Here is a 19461-nt window from a genome sequence, read left to right on the forward strand (position 1 = left end):
ATACGCCGGTCCACTCGCCCAAGCGCACCCCGTGCTCCACTCTCCCTCCACTCTCCCTCTACTCTCAAGATGGCGTTCTACGACGACGACGGCGCAGCCAACAACGGCTTCCCCGCGGTCGCTCCACGCGTGGAGGGGCACCTCCTCCACCAGGCGGGGTACCGCCCGCCGGGACACGAGGCCTCCCGGAGGCGGGCGGCGGCTAAGTGCTTGGCGGCGTTCCAATCCCGCCGCCGCCGCCGCGGGCCATGCCCTCGACGTCGCCATCGAGGAGGCGAGGATGACGATGACCGACGAGGAGCGCGCGCCGACCCGCGCCACCACCCCGAGAACTACACGCGGTGGAACTCCTACTTCCTCCGGCGGTGGGAGCGGGAGTCGGCGCGGCCTACGACGGCCCGCCGCCTCCGCCTGCGCGCAACAACGCCGCGGGCCGCCGACGGTGGTGGAGCGCGGAAAGGACGTTGGCGAACGTCATCGCGCACATCGAGGGCGGCAACTTCCCGTGCTCACGATGCCCTCTATCGGCATCGAGGGCATCGGCGAGCCGCCGTCGGGAAGCGTCTGGCAGCCCACGCGCATGGCTGCCGGCTCGTCGTCTTCGGATCGGCGTCAAGGTCATCCTTGGCGCCGGTGAAGAGGAGGAGGCGACGTCGCCTTCGACGCCGGTGCGCATCAAGAAGGAGCGGCGTCTCCGCCGGCGACCGCAGGCGCAGCAGCGGCGTCCTCGTCATCCGAGAACAGCCTTCCGCGCCGCAGAGCGGCCGGAAGAAGACGAAGAAAGAGGCCGCCGCAAGCCGACTCGCCGAGGAGGAGGCGAAGCGCGCGGAGGACGCCGCGATGGCGGAGGCGATCGCTGTGTCGCCGCACGACATGGAGGAGGAGAAGCGCGCGACGACGCCGCATCGATCGGGCCAGCGCGATCGGGAGCGCCAGAGGTGGAGCAGCGGCGGCGGCCGCCGGACTGGCCGCCGCACGCCAACTCGCCGCCCGCGCCGCTCCAACCGCCAACGACGATGTCGCGCGGTACCGCCGTCTGCGACACCTCCATCCGGCGTCGCCGTCCCCGTCGTCGACCTCGAGTCCTCCGACGACGATCGGTACAAGCCATCCCGGGTGGGGAGACGCGGCAGGGCAGCGGCTCAAAGCCGCGCAGCCGAAGGCCAACGACGACGGCTCCGACGACGACGGCGGCGACTACACGGTGTTCTACCGCCATTTCGGCATGTAGAGCGCCGTGTTTTAAAATTAGCGTTTGAATTCCCCTAGCCGAATTCGAAATATAGTCGAATTCGGCCTCTATGTATGAACTCCTCCCGTAATGTAATAAATATCATTAAATTTAGTCTATATTCACCCGTTTTTAGCCGTAGTTTGTCAAGTTTCCGTTTTTTAAATTCGCATCGTCGACTTCGCCTGGGCACGCGGCTGGGAAACTACTACTCCCCACGCCAAATCTTCCTCCAATCCGGACGAAAATTTCGCCGGATTTGGGCGTGGGGAGCGCCAACGAGTGGGGATGCTCTTAGGCCCGGTGCGGCCAACCGGTTAGGCCTTGTTTGGCAAAAGTGTTTTACAGAGTATTTGAGAGTATTTTTTGGAGGGGATTGGGTGAAAACACCCCTATCACCAAAAGGAAAACGCTTTACATCCACCGACCGATGGCGCGCATAAATCGGTCGTGCTGCCCCTCGCGCGCGACTGCCTTTTCCCGCCTAGCTACTTTCCTCCGCGCGGAGCGAATCTTACCGTTAGCTGACCCTACAGCTTTTGCTCTGCTCTTGCATGCATGAAGCAGCACTGCAGTAGTTGGGCCGGACCATGCATGGAATAGCAGGACTGCAGGACAATGCATCCAAGAATAACTCTAGGCTAGCGAACCTTTTCTTTGCTACTCGTTCATGCACGATCATTTGCTATGTTCACAAACAACTATAATTTTAAGTTGTTTGTATTTTTAATTTTTTGTTCAATTTGTTTGTGATTTTTGTTGTAAATGAATCTTTAGCAAAAATAATTGTTGTTTAACCACTTTTTCATTTGTTGGAAACACATGGTTTTTGTTGTAACCATTTTGTCGTTTTTGTTGTAATAGATGATAATTTTTGTTGTAATTAATCTACAGCAAAAAAGTTGTAGCTACAAAAGTGTGTCTGAAATGTTGTAAACCTTTTCCATTAGTTTTAGATTCACAAAAAAATTTGTTGCTAATGATGTTGTGTAAGAAAACTATTAATTTGAACTAATATTACTCATCCTGCATTTAGAATGACAAGTGGTACATTTCTACGTGTACGTAACCGTGTGCACATAACAAAGAGAAGTCTATTTGGTGGGGTCCACCATGTGAGGAATGAAGCGTCCAGCTCCATCCATGCAGCGATCTACACGGGACATGCATTAGCGGTGGGCTCCATCACGATAGGGACTTGACTCTGCATGCAACAGCGGTGGGCCCAATAGGTAAAAAGGAGTTTGATTGTTAGCCCTCAGATGCGCATCGGACGGTGTCGGCACGACCGATCCGGCGTGCGGAATCGGTCGGCCGACGGCCAGCGCGCGCCTCACCAAAAACACTTTGTTACACCGAAATTCCCTCACTCGTCAATACTCTCCATTGATTTTCTATTTGGAAGGCAGGGATACGAACTTGAATTTCAGCAGACTTTTTTTCACAGTTCAGACAAGTTACGAAGTGAAATCTCTTCGACTTAGAAGTATATGCTTCAAAAGCAATCACTAGTACTTGATACATCCAGAATCAAAGTTTTTTTTTTTTTTGAGAAACATCCAGAAATCAAAGTTGACAAGGAATCAGCTACACAAAGAATCAATTTTCGAGTACTACTGCTAGTGTGACTCATTCGATTGAAAAGTAGAACTCGAATCAGTACTAGCTAAGAAAGTCCAGATCGAGTACAAGATACAGTAGAATCAATTGACCATGGTTGATGGGACGGAGCAGCTAGAATCCGGCGGTGGCCGTCCAGATTGTAGACGGGCTGAAGTGGAGGTCTACACGGACGCTGCGTCGCTCTGAGCGTCAGTGTCGCCAACGCAGAAAAACGCGAGGGACCGGGAGCGTCTCGAATACACGTCAATCCGGCGTGTATCGGGGAGTTTTCTGGAGTTGAGCCCTGCGTAAACCGGCCCGCCAAACGACCAATTCATGATTTCACGTGTAATAATATTGCGCCGGGATAATACACTGGAAACCTGGCTAATACTCCTGTACCAAACAGGGCCTTAATGATAAAGGCGGCGCAAATGATGATGGAAGGGTGGAGACCTAGAGAAGGTAGGGAGAGAGAGGGGCGCGCGAGCCTTCCAGAAAAGTGGCGACACGCGGAGAAGCGCGAGAGAAGCGGTAGAGCTGTGAAGAGCAACCGGCCATCAAGCGGTAACCGAGCCCAAGAGCAAACCAAGAAAGAAATCAAAGGCCGGTGACATAGCTTTGCTAACCGGAAGAAACCGGTTGAAACGAAATTATCAAGTAAAGAAAAAGAAAACAAAATCACGGCAGGGGAGGATCTACACTGACCAAGCTTTCATCTACAGTGAAATATCTAAACGTGGCAATTTTCTATTGGAGGTAAAAAATCATGAACAGTTGCATAATAGGTGAGGTTTTAGCAAATAGGGTTAGCTTTTATATAGTTAATTAATTAATTACTTACTGCAGCCAAAATTTAATTTCGTCGAGCGGTAAAATTCCCCGCCAACGTCCAAATATATCGCGCCGCAAAGTTTCAGATCTGCGAATATTTTTTTCCCTCAAAAGAAGGACTGCGAAATTTCCTTCGACTCCTCAATCGCCCAGTTTCGCCCTAGTTTCGTCCGCAAGCCCTCAAAGAAACCGCCCCTCTTACCTACCTCCAGACCTTCATGGCCGCCGCACCGGAAAATCACCGCTGCACTTTGCCGTTCAAGCTGCCATGGCTTCAAACCCCGAGGCTGCCCTATCCGCTTGATCCGCACCTACTTCGGCGTCCACCGCACCGTATCTCGTTCGCCGACTCTATCGACCACCGCACATGACCAGCTTCGCCAACACCGACGCCCCCGTGCACTGCACATCATCTGCTTCACCGACCTTCTAGTTCGGCCGGCGCGCTGAACACTTCATCGACCGCCCAGCATGTCCTTCTCCAACCCCCCAAGATCTGCTTCCCCGGCACCCACCGCAACAGCAGTCCCCTCGCCGACCTCCACGTCACCCGTAAGAACGCGGAACACGTCTAAACGCCGCCCAGAATTAGGTAACCAGACATCACTGCGCGTTTTGTTATGTTAGGAGTATTGCAGCTGACTGTATTTCTGAATTCGTGCTATATTTCTAACTTACAAGTGCTTTCGTTGATAACCACCTCATCCTTTAGGTTTAAACACGATGCATAAGTATTTTTTCCGTGACCTAACCCACCCATTCGCTGAAACTCTACATGGTATCAGAGCCTAGGTTTCCTTCCTACTAGCCACCACAAACAGTACCAAACAAGTTCTTCCTTTGACCACAAAAACCACCGTTGAGATGGAGAAATCCAGGCGGCGGGAGGCCGCATCAGGCGCTCTGCGTGGGTTGCGGCTATCACACACAGCGATGTGAGTTGTGTGAGATCGGTGGCTGCTCGCGCGGGAAGAAAGAAAAGGGTGAAGATCGTTTTGGTTTAGAAAGGAGAGAAGAGGAAGTGAATCCGTGGCAGAGAGATCTCGATCCGTGTGAGGGGCAGAAGTTGGAGGCGTGCGGAGTGGGGCGAGCCTTTGAGCGCAGGGCGGAGCCGGAGGTTGGTGCTGGACGTTGACCAGCGCAAGTCGGTTGATGTGGCCAGGTGCGGTCCGCCAGGTTGGCCAGGGCACGCAGACGAGGCGCCATCCGAGTGGAAGTGAGGACAAAATGGATATGTGAGGCTGTGAGGATATGTGGTGATGGAGTTGATGAGGCTGCGGTTGAGTCGTGATGGAGTTGATGAGGCTGCGGTTTAGTGGTGATGGTGATGGTTGTGGATATGTCCAGGGGAAAGGCATGCGTGCCTGAGGTGAGACTGGTTGAGACCTGACCGGGGGATAGGCATGGGTGCTTGAGGAGTGGATGGTTGAGGGAGGAGTTGGCTGGGGGTTTGTGGGTGAGACGGAAGAGGTCAGTGGCCGGGCAAAGTGGAGAAGAGAGGCTGAGGACATTGAGGCGAGTGTGGATGGTTCTGCGGAACTTGTGTGGTGAGGCTGAAGGAGATATGCCCTAGAGGCAATAATAAAGTGGTTATTATTTATATCTTTATGTTTATGATAAATGTTTATATATCATGCTATAATTGTATTAACCGAAACATTAGTACATGTGTGATATGTAGACAAACAAAGAAGTCCCTAGTATGCCTCTTAACTAGCTTGTTGATTAATGGATGATTAGTTTCATAATCATGAACATTGGATGTTATTAATAACAAGGTTATGTCATTGTATGAATGATGTAATGGACACACCCAATTAAGCGTAGCATAAGATCTCGTCATTAAGTTATTTGCTATAAGCTTTCGATACATAGTTACCTAGTCCTTATGACCATGAGATCATGTAAATCACTTGTACCGGAAAGGTACTTTGATTACACCAAACACCACTGCGTAAATGGGTGGCTATAAAGGTGGGATTAAGTATCCGGAAAGTATGAGTTGAGGCATATGGATCAACAGTGGGATTTGTCCATCCCGATGATGGATAGATATACTCTGGGCCCTCTCGGTGGAATGTCATCTAATGTCTTGCAAGCATATGAATGAGTTCATAAGAGACCACATACCACGGTACGAGTAAAGAGTACTTGTCAGGAGACGAGGTTGAACAAGGTATAGAGTGATACCGAAGATCAAACCTCGGACAAGTAAAATATCGCGTGACAAAGGGAATTGGTATTGTATGTGAATGGTTCATTCGATCACTAAAGTCATCGTTGAATATGTGGGAGCCATTATGGATCTCCAGATCCCGCTATTGGTTATTGGTCGGAGTGAGTACTCAACCATGTCCGCATAGTTCACGAACCGTAGGGTGACACACTTAAAGTTGGATGTTGAAATGGTAGAACTTGAATATGGAATGGAGTTCGAATATTTGTTCGGAGTCCCGGATGAGATCCCGGACATCACGAGGAGTTCCGGAATGGTCCGGAGAATAAGATTCATATATAGGAAGTCATATTCCAAGTTTGGAAATGATCCGGTGCATTTATGGCAGGTTCTAGAAGGTTCTAGAAAAGTCCGGAAGAAACGCACTATGGAAGGTGGAGTCCCGGAAGGACTCCACAAGCTTGACCAGCCAAACCCTAAAGGAGGAGTCCCAGGTGGGCTCCACCTAGAGGTGGCCGGCCACCCCACCTCAAGGAAAGGTGGGAGTCCCACCTTGAGTGGGACTCCCTCCTTGAGTAGGTTTCCCACATATGGGAGGTTTTAGTGTTGGGGTCTTATTCGAAGACTTGGACTAGAACTCTTGGGGCTTCCACCTATATAATGAGGAGGAGAGGGAGGGGGGCAGCCACTCTTTGGCTCAGCCTTGGCCGCACCCATTAGAGGGCCGGCGCCCAACCCCCCTCTCTCCCCAAACCCTAGCTTCTTCTCCTCCTCCACTTCTCCCGCATATGCTTAGCGAAGCTCCGCCGGAGATCTCCACCGCCACCGCCACCACGCCGTCATGCTGCCGGATTCAAGGAGGAGCTACTACTTCCGCTGGCCGCTGGAACGGGGAGGTGGACGTCGTCTTCATCAACAACCGAACGTGTGACCGAGTACGGAGGTGCTGCCCGTTCGTGGCGCCGGAACCGATCGTGATCAAGATCTTCTACGCGCTTTTGCAAGCGGCAAGTGATCGTCTACCGCAGCAACAAGAGCCTCATCTTGTAGGCTTTGGAATCTCTTCAAGGGTGAGACTCGATACCCCCTCGTTACTACCGTCTTCTAGATTGCATCTTGGCTTGGATTGCGTGTTCGCGGTAGGAAATTTTTTGTTTTCTATGCAACGTTATCCTACAGTGGTATCAGAGCCATGTCTATGCATAGATGGTTGCACGAGTAGAACACAATGGTTTTGTGGGCGTTGATGCTCTTGTTATCTTTAGTTTGAGTACTTTGCATCTTTGTGGCATAGTGGGATGAAGCGGCCCGGACTAACTTTACATGACCGCGTTCATGAGACTTGTTCCTCGTTCGACATGCAACTTGTATTGCATAAGAGGCTTTGCGGGTGTCTGTCTCTCCTACTATAGTGAAGATTCAATTTACTCTTCTATTGACAACACTAGTATCACCGTTGTGGTTCATGTTCGTAGGTAGATTAGATCTTACTCGAAAACCCTAAACCACGTAAAATATGCAAACCAAATTAGAGACGTCTAACTTGTTTTTGCAGGGTTTGGTGATGTGATATGGCCATAATGTGATGATGAATATGTATGAGATGATCATTATTGTATTGTGGCAACCGGCAGGAGCCTTATGGTTGTCTTTAATTTTCATGTTGAGTAGTATTTCAAAGTAGTTGTAATAGTTGCTACATGAGGTGAACAACCATGAAGCCGGCGCCATGAACCTTGACGCTACACCGATGATGATGGAGATCATGCCCGTTGATGATGGAGATCATGTCCGTGCTTTGGAGATGAAGATCGAAGGCGCAAAGACAAAAGGGTCATATCATATCACATATGAACTGCATGTGATGTTAATCCTTTATGCATCTTATTTTGCTTAGATCGCGACGGTAGCATTATAAGATGATCCCTCACATTAATATCAAGATAATAAAGTGTTCTCCCCTCGTATGCACCGTTGTAACAGTTCGTCGTTTCGAAGCATCTCGTGATGATCGGATGTGATAGATTCAACGATTCACATACAACGGGTGTAAGTCATGTTGCACACGCGGAATACTTGGGTTTGCTTGACGAGCCTAGCATGTACAGACATGGCCTCGGGACAACGGAAACCGAAAGGTTGAACACGAGTCATATGGATGATATGATCAACATGTTGATGTTCACCATTGAAGCTACATCATCTCACGTGATGATCGGTTTTTGGTGTAGTGAATTTGGATCGTGTACCACTTAACAACTATGAGGGATGTTGTATTAAGTGGGAGTTCATTAGTAATTAGATTAAAACATGAACTAATTATCATAAACATAGTTTGAGTAGTATTTTGAATTAATTTTGTAGTATTGGCATCCGTTTACTACTATGCGCTAGTCTTGTAATTGAGATAGAAATACTGTTAAAATCTGACAAGAAACTTTACGGTTTGGTACCGTATTGTTAAAGAATCAAGAATTAATTAAGTCCTATTGCAAACTTTTAGTAAACCTCACATTGTTGATTCAAAGAGTAATGGTTTCAATTAGTACCTAAAGTTATCTTGTCTCCGTGAAACTTGAAGTTCAAATTTGTTTGAAAAGTAAGGAGCTGAAAATTTAGTTTTCAGAAATAATCAAGGTATGAGATATATGTGATATCTAAGACCTTATTGCAAGATGATAGAATATAATTTGGTGAGACTACATGAACTCATAAGTTTTATGGGAATGTATGAAGGTTGAAGACGCAAGGCATCACAATCCTCCAACTATTGGGGCACTAACGATATTCGCATATTCATGAAGTGACCATCCTTAATATGCACCGTTACTAAAACTCGTCGTTTCGAAGCATCACGTGATGATCGGGTGTGATAGATTCTACGTGTGCATACAACGGGTGCAAGCTAGATTTGCACATGCAAATACCAAGGTTAAAACTTTACGAGCCTAGCATGTACAGACATGGTCTCGGAAAGTCGTCATGATATGATGGATAAAATTATGAGTGAAATTGTTCATCATATTACAAAGTTACTAATAGTGAAATCTGGAACACTTGTCATATGATGATCAACTTCAAAGTAAGAACCTCAAGGTTATTGGTATTTGACCAACAAACCTAGAAGTTATTAATGTTGAAGTGTTTTTCTGAATAATGAGGAAAGCTAAAAGAGAAACTGCAAAAGATATTTTGGTAAAAAGAAAAGAAAAGACTAGAAAGTCTAGCTCAGGTGTATATAAATGATATACATGTTATGGTTGTATTCCTAGTTAAGTCACACAATGAAATTCTTGGGTATTAGTACCATATTGGTTGGTATGAAGTGTCATACAAAACAACGCAATACAAGAATACAATGGCCTAAGTGACTGACAAGGAATATGATAGGAATGCACGTCTGGAACAAAATAAAGTGTTATTATGTTCGTCGTTGACATTCTATCTAGCCCTTAGAATTTATAATAAAGAACTTAATAATTGTTATTTTGCTCTGGTCAAATGAAAACAATGAGTTGTTCAAATTATGACATTACTCCATGTACGATGGATAAGTTATTATAAATCTTAATGGTGAAACACACATACATAAAACTGACGCTAAAATGCCATAAGGCAAATGATTTGAATACCACTTATTTGTGGAACCGCCATTTAGGTCATGTTAGAAAGGAACGCATGAAGGAACTCCATGCAAATGGATTTTTGGAGTCATTTGATTTTTGAATCATTTGGCGCTTGCAAATCTTTTCTAAAGAGAATGATTAAAATACCGTTCATAGGCCAAGAATTGAACGGAAAACAAACTTAGTTGAAAAATACATAATGATGTATATGGTTCACTGAGCATAGTTGTGTGCGGGAGATTCTTCTACTTCATGAAAACTTTCAACAATGAATTGAGTATATATATGTGGATATATTCGATAAGGAAGAATTTTGAAACATTTGAATGGATTCAAATAAATTTCACCATGAAGTGGAAATCATCGTAATAGAAAAGTCAAATATCTATGATTGGATCATGGTGAAAATATTTGAATTACGAGTTTTAGCGAACATCTAAGAGAGTCATGAAATTGTTCTACAACTCACATTTCTTGGAGAATCATAATGATGATATAGTATCCAAGAGATGTATCCAAACCTTGTTGGATTAATGATGAGATAAAATATTATGACGCCATTATATTTTTGTAGATAATGCTTTAGTGACTACCGCTTTTACACTGAATAGAGCATCATCATGATCCATTGAAATGACACCATACAAGTTATGGTATGGGTATAAACCCTAATAGTCTTTTCTTTAAATTTTGGTCTAAAAGTTTACAACCAAAATCGGATAAATGTCTTTGTTGGTTATCCCAGAGAATTAATTGGGAATTCTTCCCACTACGAGACAAAGACAAAAGTGTTTGTCAATGTTTCTTATTTCCGAGAAATTGTTTCTAGTGAAGTATTTGAGTGGGAGGACAATATAATTTGATAAGGTTTATGAAACTGAGCATAATGATCAGAGTAGCACAGCATCGGAATTGGTTTCGGAAGCGGCCACGACGATCATGGCTCCCATGACTACAAAGTGTTTTAGCCATGGAGATCGAAGTACATATTGAACCTTGTAGGTATGGTTTACTTTGTGATCAAACAAATGATTTGTGGACAAAGGATTGATTTTGAATAATGATAAACCAACTACAAACAAAGAAGTTATGATGGGCCCTGACTCCGTTAAAATGGCCATACGCCATGAAATCCATAATAGATGAATACTTTTTGAAAGTAAATTGATCTATAGACTTGGATGAAATATCCTTAAAGAAGCTCGACTTGTCGAAAAATTGTTTACGACAAAGTTCAAAGAGTTGATTACGATAAGATTAGATCTTCCGTAGCAATGCTTATAGTCTATGTGGATTATTCTAGTAATCACTACATATTTCTTTTATGAGATATGCTAGTAGGATGGCAAAATACACTACTTAACAGAAGTATGTATACAAGATACAACCAATTGTTTTGCTAGTCCGTAGAATACTAGATAGGTATACGAACTTCAATTGGATGAAGTGAGTATTACGGAGATGGAATCTTCACCAGATGAAATAGTCAAAGAGTTTTGATTTCATCAGAAATGATGAAGAGGCTTGCATTTGCAAGAAATTAAGTGGGAGCACTGAGACATATTTATAATACTTTATGTAGATGACATATAGTTGGTTATAAATAATGTAATTATATACTTGATTAAAATGTTTCATTGAAAATTAACTTCAATGAAAGGATATGGACTAAAACATATTTAGTGTCAAGATCTATGAAGATAGATTGAAACACATAATAAGTTTAAGTCAAAGTACATAGAATGGATATTGAAATAGTTCAATATAGAAATATTAAGAAAATGTTCTTGTCATGTGAAGGTTTAACAAGACTTGAGTGTATCTGACACTCGATGAGTAAAAACACATGAGTGATTTTAGATCACGAATAATATGTACAAAATCAGATATCTTGTGCTCTAAAATGTTATGAGCATATACCGGAATGATTCATAAGATGATCATGGGACGACAATAAGAATATCCTTGAGTACTTTAGAAGAACTAAGGATATATATATATTTGTATGAAGAAATGACAAACAAATCGCTGTAAGGTGTTACACCGATATTGGTTTTGTCACATATAAAATATAATTTCAATCTCAAATTAGACTAAGTGTTGTTTAAAAGGTAGCACAATGAGCTAGAAGTTGTCTATGCTAGATTTAGAAGAGTTCTAAATATTGTGACGGAATCTACAAAAGAAGGCAGAGTATGTCATTGTTTTGACAATGACAAAGGATGTTAAGTCAAGAGGTTCTTTGAGAACTTGGTGTATTTCCGATAGAGTCAGAACTTTGAAGCTATATTGTGTGTGACAATATTAGTGACATATTTCAGACCGCGGAATTAAGGTTCCACCAGAAGATCAAACATATTTAATGCCGACTCATTTGGAAATGAGTGATGCGTTGAGACGCAAATGAATTACAAAATACATACGTTTCTGAGCATGTCAGTTCCGTTGACTAAAACCTCTCCCGTGAGCAAAACATGATAAAGCACCAGAAGGCCAAGGTGTTATATCTTTACAAATGTAAACTAGATTATTGACTCTAGTGCAAGTGGGAGACTGAAGGAGATATGCCCTAGAGGCAATAATAAAGTGGTTATTATTTATATCTTTATGTTTATGATAAATGTTTATATATCATGCTATAATTGTATTAACCGAAACATTAGTACATGTGTGATATGTAGACAAACAAAGAAGTCCCTAGTATGCCTCTTAACTAGCTTGTTGATTAATGGATGATTAGTTTCATAATCATGAACATTGGATGTTATTAATAACAAGGTTATGTCATTGTATGAATGATGTAATGGACACACCCAATTAAGCGTAGCATAAGATCTCGTCATTAAGTTATTTGCTATAAGCTTTCGATACATAGTTACCTAGTCCTTATGACCATGAGATCATGTAAATCACTTGTACCGGAAAGGTACTTTGATTACACCAAACACCACTGCGTAAATGGGTGGCTATAAAGGTGGGATTAAGTATCCGGAAAGTATGAGTTGAGGCATATGGATCAACAGTGGGATTTGTCCATCCCGATGATGGATAGATATACTCTGGGCCCTCTCGGTGGAATGTCATCTAATGTCTTGCAAGCATATGAATGAGTTCATAAGAGACCACATACCACGGTACGAGTAAAGAGTACTTGTCAGGAGACGAGGTTGAACAAGGTATAGAGTGATACCGAAGATCAAACCTCGGACAAGTAAAATATCGCGTGACAAAGGGAATTGGTATTGTATGTGAATGGTTCATTCGATCACTAAAGTCATCGTTGAATATGTGGGAGCCATTATGGATCTCCAGATCCCGCTATTGGTTATTGGTCGGAGTGAGTACTCAACCATGTCCACATAGTTCACGAACCGTAGGGTGACACACTTAAAGTTGGATGTTGAAATGGTAGAACTTGAATATGGAATGGAGTTTGAATATTTGTTCGGAGTCCCGGATGAGATCCCGGACATCACGAGGAGTTCCGGAATGGTCCGGAGAATAAGATTCATATATAGGAAGTCATATTCCAAGTTTGGAAATGATCCGGTGCATTTATGGCAGGTTCTAGAAGGTTCTAGAAAAGTCCGGAAGAAACGCACTATGGAAGGTGGAGTCCCGGAAGGACTCCACAAGCTTGACCAGCCAAACCCTAAAGGAGGAGTCCCAGGTGGGCTCCACCTAGAGGTGGCCGGCCACCCCACCTCAAGGAAAGGTGGGAGTCCCACCTTGAGTGGGACTCCCTCCTTGAGTAGGTTTCCCACATATGGGAGGTTTTAGTGTTGGGGTCTTATTCGAAGACTTGGACTAGAACTCTTGGGGCTTCCACCTATATAATGAGGAGGAGAGGGAGGGGGGCAGCCACTCTTTGGCTCAGCCTTGGCCGCACCCCTTAGAGGGCCGGCGCCCAACCCCCCTCTCTCCCCAAACCCTAGCTTCTTCTCCTCCTCCACTTCTCCCGCATATGCTTAGCGAAGCTCCACCGGAGATCTCCACCGCCACCGCCACCACGCCGTCGTGCTGCCGGATTCAAGGAGGAGCTACTACTTCCGCTGCCCGCTGGAACGGGGAGGTGGACGTCGTCTTCATCAACAACCGAACGTGTGACCGAGTACGGAGGTGCTGCCCGTTCGTGGCGCCGGAACCGATCGTGATCAAGATCTTCTACGCGCTTTTGCAAGCGGCAAGTGATCGTCTACCGCAGCAACAAGAGCCTCATCTTGTAGGCTTTGGAATCTCTTCAAGGGTGAGACTCGATACCCCCTCGTTGCTACCGTCTTCTAGATTGCATCTTGGCTTGGATTGCGTGTTCGCGGTAGGAAATTTTTTGTTTTCTATGCAACGTTATCCTACAGAGGCAGTTGGGGTTGTTGAGGATGTGTATGGTTAGGAGTTGTGCGTATCCCAGATGGTTGAAGCTGGATGTCTTCGCTGCTGATGAAGAGATGAATCAAGATGACAAGATGATGGAAAGTGCAATGCTGTCATGTATCCTAGGAGTTATGCTGAATGTTCATTACTGGTAGTTATCATATGTGTCATGTTGTTGTTGCAAATAGGCCATGGTTGTTTACCCATGATCACCTTGAGGGTGTGTGTTGGACCATGAGTGAGTTTAGTAGTAGCGCTGTAGTAATATTGTATCCAGTGTGAGGCCCATAGAGGCCCATGTCCAGTAGTATTGTAACCCTAACTCAGATGATATAAATACAGAGTGTGGTGGTATGAGTGACCTAAACCACTGATGACCCACAAGTATAGGGGATCGCAACAGTCTTCGAGGGAAGTAAAACCCAATTTATTGATTCGACACAAGGGGAGACAAACAATACTTGAAAGCCTTAACAGCGGAGTTGTCAATTCAGCTGCACCTGGAAACAGACTAGCTCGCAAGAGTTTATCAGTAGTAACAGTTTTATAGCAGTAGCAGTAGTGAAATAACAGCAGCAGAGTAACAAAGACAGCAGTAGTGATTTTAGTAAACAGTAGGATTAAAATACTGTAGGCACGGGGACGGATGAACGGGCGTTGCATGGATGAGAGAAACTCATGTAACAATCATAGCAGGGCATTTGCAGATAATAATAAAACGGTGTCCAAGTACAAAGCAATCAATAGGCATGTGTTCCAATTATAGTCGTACGTGCTCGCAATGAGAAACTTGCACAACATCTTTTGTCCTACCAGCCGGTGGCAGCCGGGCCTCAAGGGAAACTACTGGATATTAAGGTACTCCTTTTAATAGAGTACCGGAGCAAAGCATTAACACTCCGTGAACACATGTGATCCTCACATCGCTACCATCCCCTCCGGTTGTCCCAATTCTTGTCACTTCGGGGCCATTGGTTCCGGACAGCGACATGTGTATACAACTTATAGGTAAGACCATAAACAATGAATATCTTGATGAAACAATAACATGTTCAGATCTGAGATCATGGCACTCGGGCCCTAGTGACAAGCATTAAGCATAACAAGTTGCAACAATATCATCAAAGTACCAATTACAGACACTAGGCACTATGCCCTAACAATCTTATGCTATTACATGACCAGTCTCATCCAATCCCTACCATCCCCTTCGGCCTACAGCGGGGGAATTACTCACACATGGATGGGGGAAACATGGCTGGTTGATGTAGAGGCGTTGGCGGTGATGATGGCGATGATCTCCTCCAATTCCCCGTCCCGGCGGAGTGCCAGAACGGAGACTTCTGGCTCCCGCGACGGAGTTTCGCGATGTGGCGGCGTTCTGGAGGGTTTCTGGCGACTTCGACTTCTCCCCGTGCGTTTTTAGGTCGAGGCCAATAAGTAGTCCGAAGGAGGGCGTCGGAGGCCGGCCGAGGGGGCCACACCATAGGGCCGCGCGAGCCCCCCCTAGGCCGCGCCGCCTTATGGTGTGGGGCCCTTGGGCCTCCACCTTACTTGTCCTTCTGGCTCCGTCGCATTCGGGAAAATAGGGCCTTACTGCATAAATTCCGAGGATTTTCCCGAAAGTTGGATTTCTGCACAAAAACGAGACACTGAATCAGTTCTGCTGAAAACAGCGTTAGTCCGTGTTAGTTGCATCCAAAATACACAAATTAGGGGCAAAACAATAGCAAAAGTGTTCGGGAAAGTAGATACGTTTTGGACGTATCAACTCCCCCCAAGCTTAGCTTATTGCTTGTCCTCAAGCAATTCAGTTAACAACTGAGCGATAAAAGAACTTTCACGAACGCATTTGCTCATATTATGTATATATTCTCATGCTATGGCTAATACTTAAACAGTTCATAATGAGATACATGCAAATAAGATCATCTAACAGCTATGTCAATCATGGAGAGGTACCAACAATTAATAATAAGCATCATGAATCATGTATATAAGCAGGATTGCAATGTTAATAAGAGAGTATGATAAAGTGGTATCTCGCTTGCCTGTATTTGATTGGCAAAACATAAATGCCCGGGCACCTCTGGAGTTCATAGAAAGACTAGAAGTAGTGATTGTCAAAGATAAAAGCATCAAAGTTATACCACAATCAATCATATTTTGAGACAAGCATATTATACTAAGAATGACAGTTGTGCTCTCAAGATAGTGCTCAAAGAAAGAATGGAGACACAACATCAAAGTAAAAGATTGACCCTTCACAGAGGGAAGCAGGGACTAACATGCGCTAGAGCTTTTCATTTTCGAAATCAGGAGTAAAATTATTTTGAGAGGTGTTTGTTGTTGTCAACGAATGGTAATGGGTACACCAACTACCTCGCCAACCGGACTCCCAAGAGCGGCTCCCATGAATTATTTGCATGTTTATGTGGCACTCCTTCCAACCTTTCTTACACAAACCATGGCTAACCGAATCCTCGGGTGCCTGCCAACAATCTCATACCATGAAGGAGTGTCTTTTTATTTTAGTTTTATTATGATGATGACACTCCCCCCAACCTTTGCTTACACAAGCCATGGCTAACCGAATCCTTCGGGTGCCGTCCAACAATCACATACCATGGAGGAGTGTCTATTTAAGTTAATTAATTCGGGACTGGGAATCCCATTGCCAGCTCTTTTTGCAAAATTATTGGATAAGCGGATGTGCCACTAGTCCATATGAGAGTCCATCAAAAGTAAATGACAAGGTTGAAAGCTAAACACCACATACTTCCTCATGAGCTATGAAACATTAACACAAATTGAGAAGCATTTTGAAGGTTTTAAAGGTAGCGCATGAGAATTTAGTTGGAATGGTTTGAAATGCCATGCATAGGTATTTATGGTGGACACTCTGGAATAACTTGGTTTTCATGTGTTTGGAAGCACGAGCAGCGTTCCCGCTCAGTACAAGTGAAGGCTAGCAAAAGACTAGGGAGCGACAAATCAAGAGAGCAATAACTGTCATAATCATGCTTGCGGCAAAATAAATTAACTGAGGCATAAAAGTGATACAAGATGTAATATCCCAGGTAATGGGGTTACAAAAATAGAGGAAACAGATGTGTGCATTGCATTCATGCATAGAAAATCTGGGGAATTTTCGCGCTTTAAAGTAAAACAGTCACAGTAACTGAAGTTTCACTTGACCTTGGTGGAATTGAAGTAGCTCATCAAGTCAAGCGCTATAAACCTCAATGTGACTTTGTTAAAACCTTGTTTTGGGTAGAGATGATATAATCTAAGGGGTTAGATCAAATGGAACTAATAATCAACACAACAATACTTTACTAAATGATCAATTGCTTGATCTCAAAACAGATCATAAGATGGTAAACCTTGCCATAGCATATGAACATCTATTCAATTACAAACCAAGTAACAATAAAATGGAGAAACCATTATTGACTTATCTTCTCCATGTATTAAACTAATCTATGCTCTTATCATAAACCCTATGATACCCATTCTACTTTAACCTTGGAAACAAGACAAGGAGATTCAACTTAAGAAGTACATAATTCTTCTCTATTTCAAATTACTATACATCAAACCCAGAGAGGTGAGAGTTCTACTATAATTATTAGAGAAGCAATAACAAACCTTGAGATAAACCTTGGATATACATCCAAGTATTCAAATCATCATCTTTAAGAGGAACCCAAGGATATTATTCAAGACATTCCTAGAGAGAGAATCAATTTATGTTAACCATAGATATTGGTGACCACATCATTCTCTATGGAGCCTAACCTTAGGTTAGTATTCAAGTCCTTCCCTAAATGAGATAGACCACTCATACCAATCTTAGCTTTACCTATTTAAGAATAAAGGACAATCATTGAACTAAAGTATGGAGAGATTAACCATTCCATCTTGAAGTGGTGAGATAACCTTATTATCACATGGAATAATACCATATCCATGAATTGATAAAGTAAGGAAGAGACTAATCCAACTAAGGTAACCAAGGGGAGTCTTAGCCTAGATACCTAAGAAAATAATAGGAGTACACCATAAACCCTAGAATAAACCATTCCTCCATGAGAGAACTCAATCTATGGTGTTACACTCAAGTAGTTAAGGCAACACTTGAATGTGAGGGAGAGAACTATACATATATCCAAAAGGTTAAACCATCATTCCTTGAGAGAACTCTAAGTGTATATCATAGGTATTCTCCTGGGATATAAATTATTGAGGCAACCATAGTAGTCCTATCCTTGAAAGTAAAATAGGGGTATTATACCCTAGCTGATCAAGACAATACTTTAGAAGTGAGAAACCTAATTCTTGAGAGATAACTTAGGAAGCCAAACCTTGATCATTATAAATTGTGTAGTGATCATAAACCCTAAGAACTTGGAGTAGAAGATATAAGAACATAAGAAAAGCTTAGAGTTAAAGCTTATAATTTATATGGTGAGAAACCATTCATTACTATAACCAAAGTTAACTATAAAAAGAACTATAACCACTTTAATTACCTTAATAACAAATTAAGGATAATAATAGAAGTGGTTGGTAAAATATAAAAACCAATTCTCAACACCTTAGTAACTACAGGAGAACATAAAATATTAAGCAAGTAACCTCTTATCATGGATAGGGGAGATTAAACCCTAGCACATGCAATATGGTGTTATCCCACCTCTATAACCTAGAATTAAATCTCAACCCTAGTTGAGTATCACTTGGGTGATCATAACTAAAACCTAAGCTACAACTAAGTTCCAAACCATATGCCATTTGGTAAATAACATTAGAACCCTAGTTTTGCACATTAATCAATTCTTATGCTTCAATTCTTTAGAATAAGAAAAACCTTGTGCTACACTATATGGTTAAAACCATATGTGTAGTGATCAACTATTTAACCTGGTAACCAAGAACAACCATGTGGGAACAATACCTACCCTAGATCCTTTCAATGATAATTATAGTGTTAATTTACAAGGGGGGTTGTAATGGAAATCATAAAACCTTAATAGCATTAATGCACACATAAAATCATATGTGAACAACTAACCTCTCAAATAGAAACCAACTCCTAATAACTAACTCTGAAATACTTTGAGTTGAGATTATCAACTCTATTAAACTCCAAATAGATTTGATTCATACAGAAAAAGGAATTAAAATGAGAACACCAACTCATGTTTACTTACTATATTAAATAAGCCCACATATGTGAATTATTAAGCAGATATAAATGCTTTCTTCAATTGGGTGAATGGTGTAATAACCATTACACTATTCCTTGTATTATTCAATTAAGAAATACCTGCAACATAGAAAAGCAATTGAAATTGAATTATAAAACAGAAAATCAAAACAGAAAAAGAAAAAGAAGGGAAAACTTACCTGGACCTTACCTGCACCGCAGCCCAGGCTGCAGCCCAGCAACCAAGGCCGTAGCAAACCAGCAGCAGCCCACCAACACGGCCCAACGCCAGCCCAAGATACCCTTTCGCCAAAATAACAGAGGAGGGGCGTCGTCCTCATCGTCACCGTGTGCTGGAGGACAGCACGACGCCGTGGAGCTTTTCTCCTCGCGCTGGCGCCTCCTCCTT

Source organism: Lolium perenne, chromosome 3, assembly GCF_019359855.2.
Source record: "Lolium perenne isolate Kyuss_39 chromosome 3, Kyuss_2.0, whole genome shotgun sequence".
NCBI classification, from domain to species: domain Eukaryota; kingdom Viridiplantae; phylum Streptophyta; class Magnoliopsida; order Poales; family Poaceae; genus Lolium; species Lolium perenne.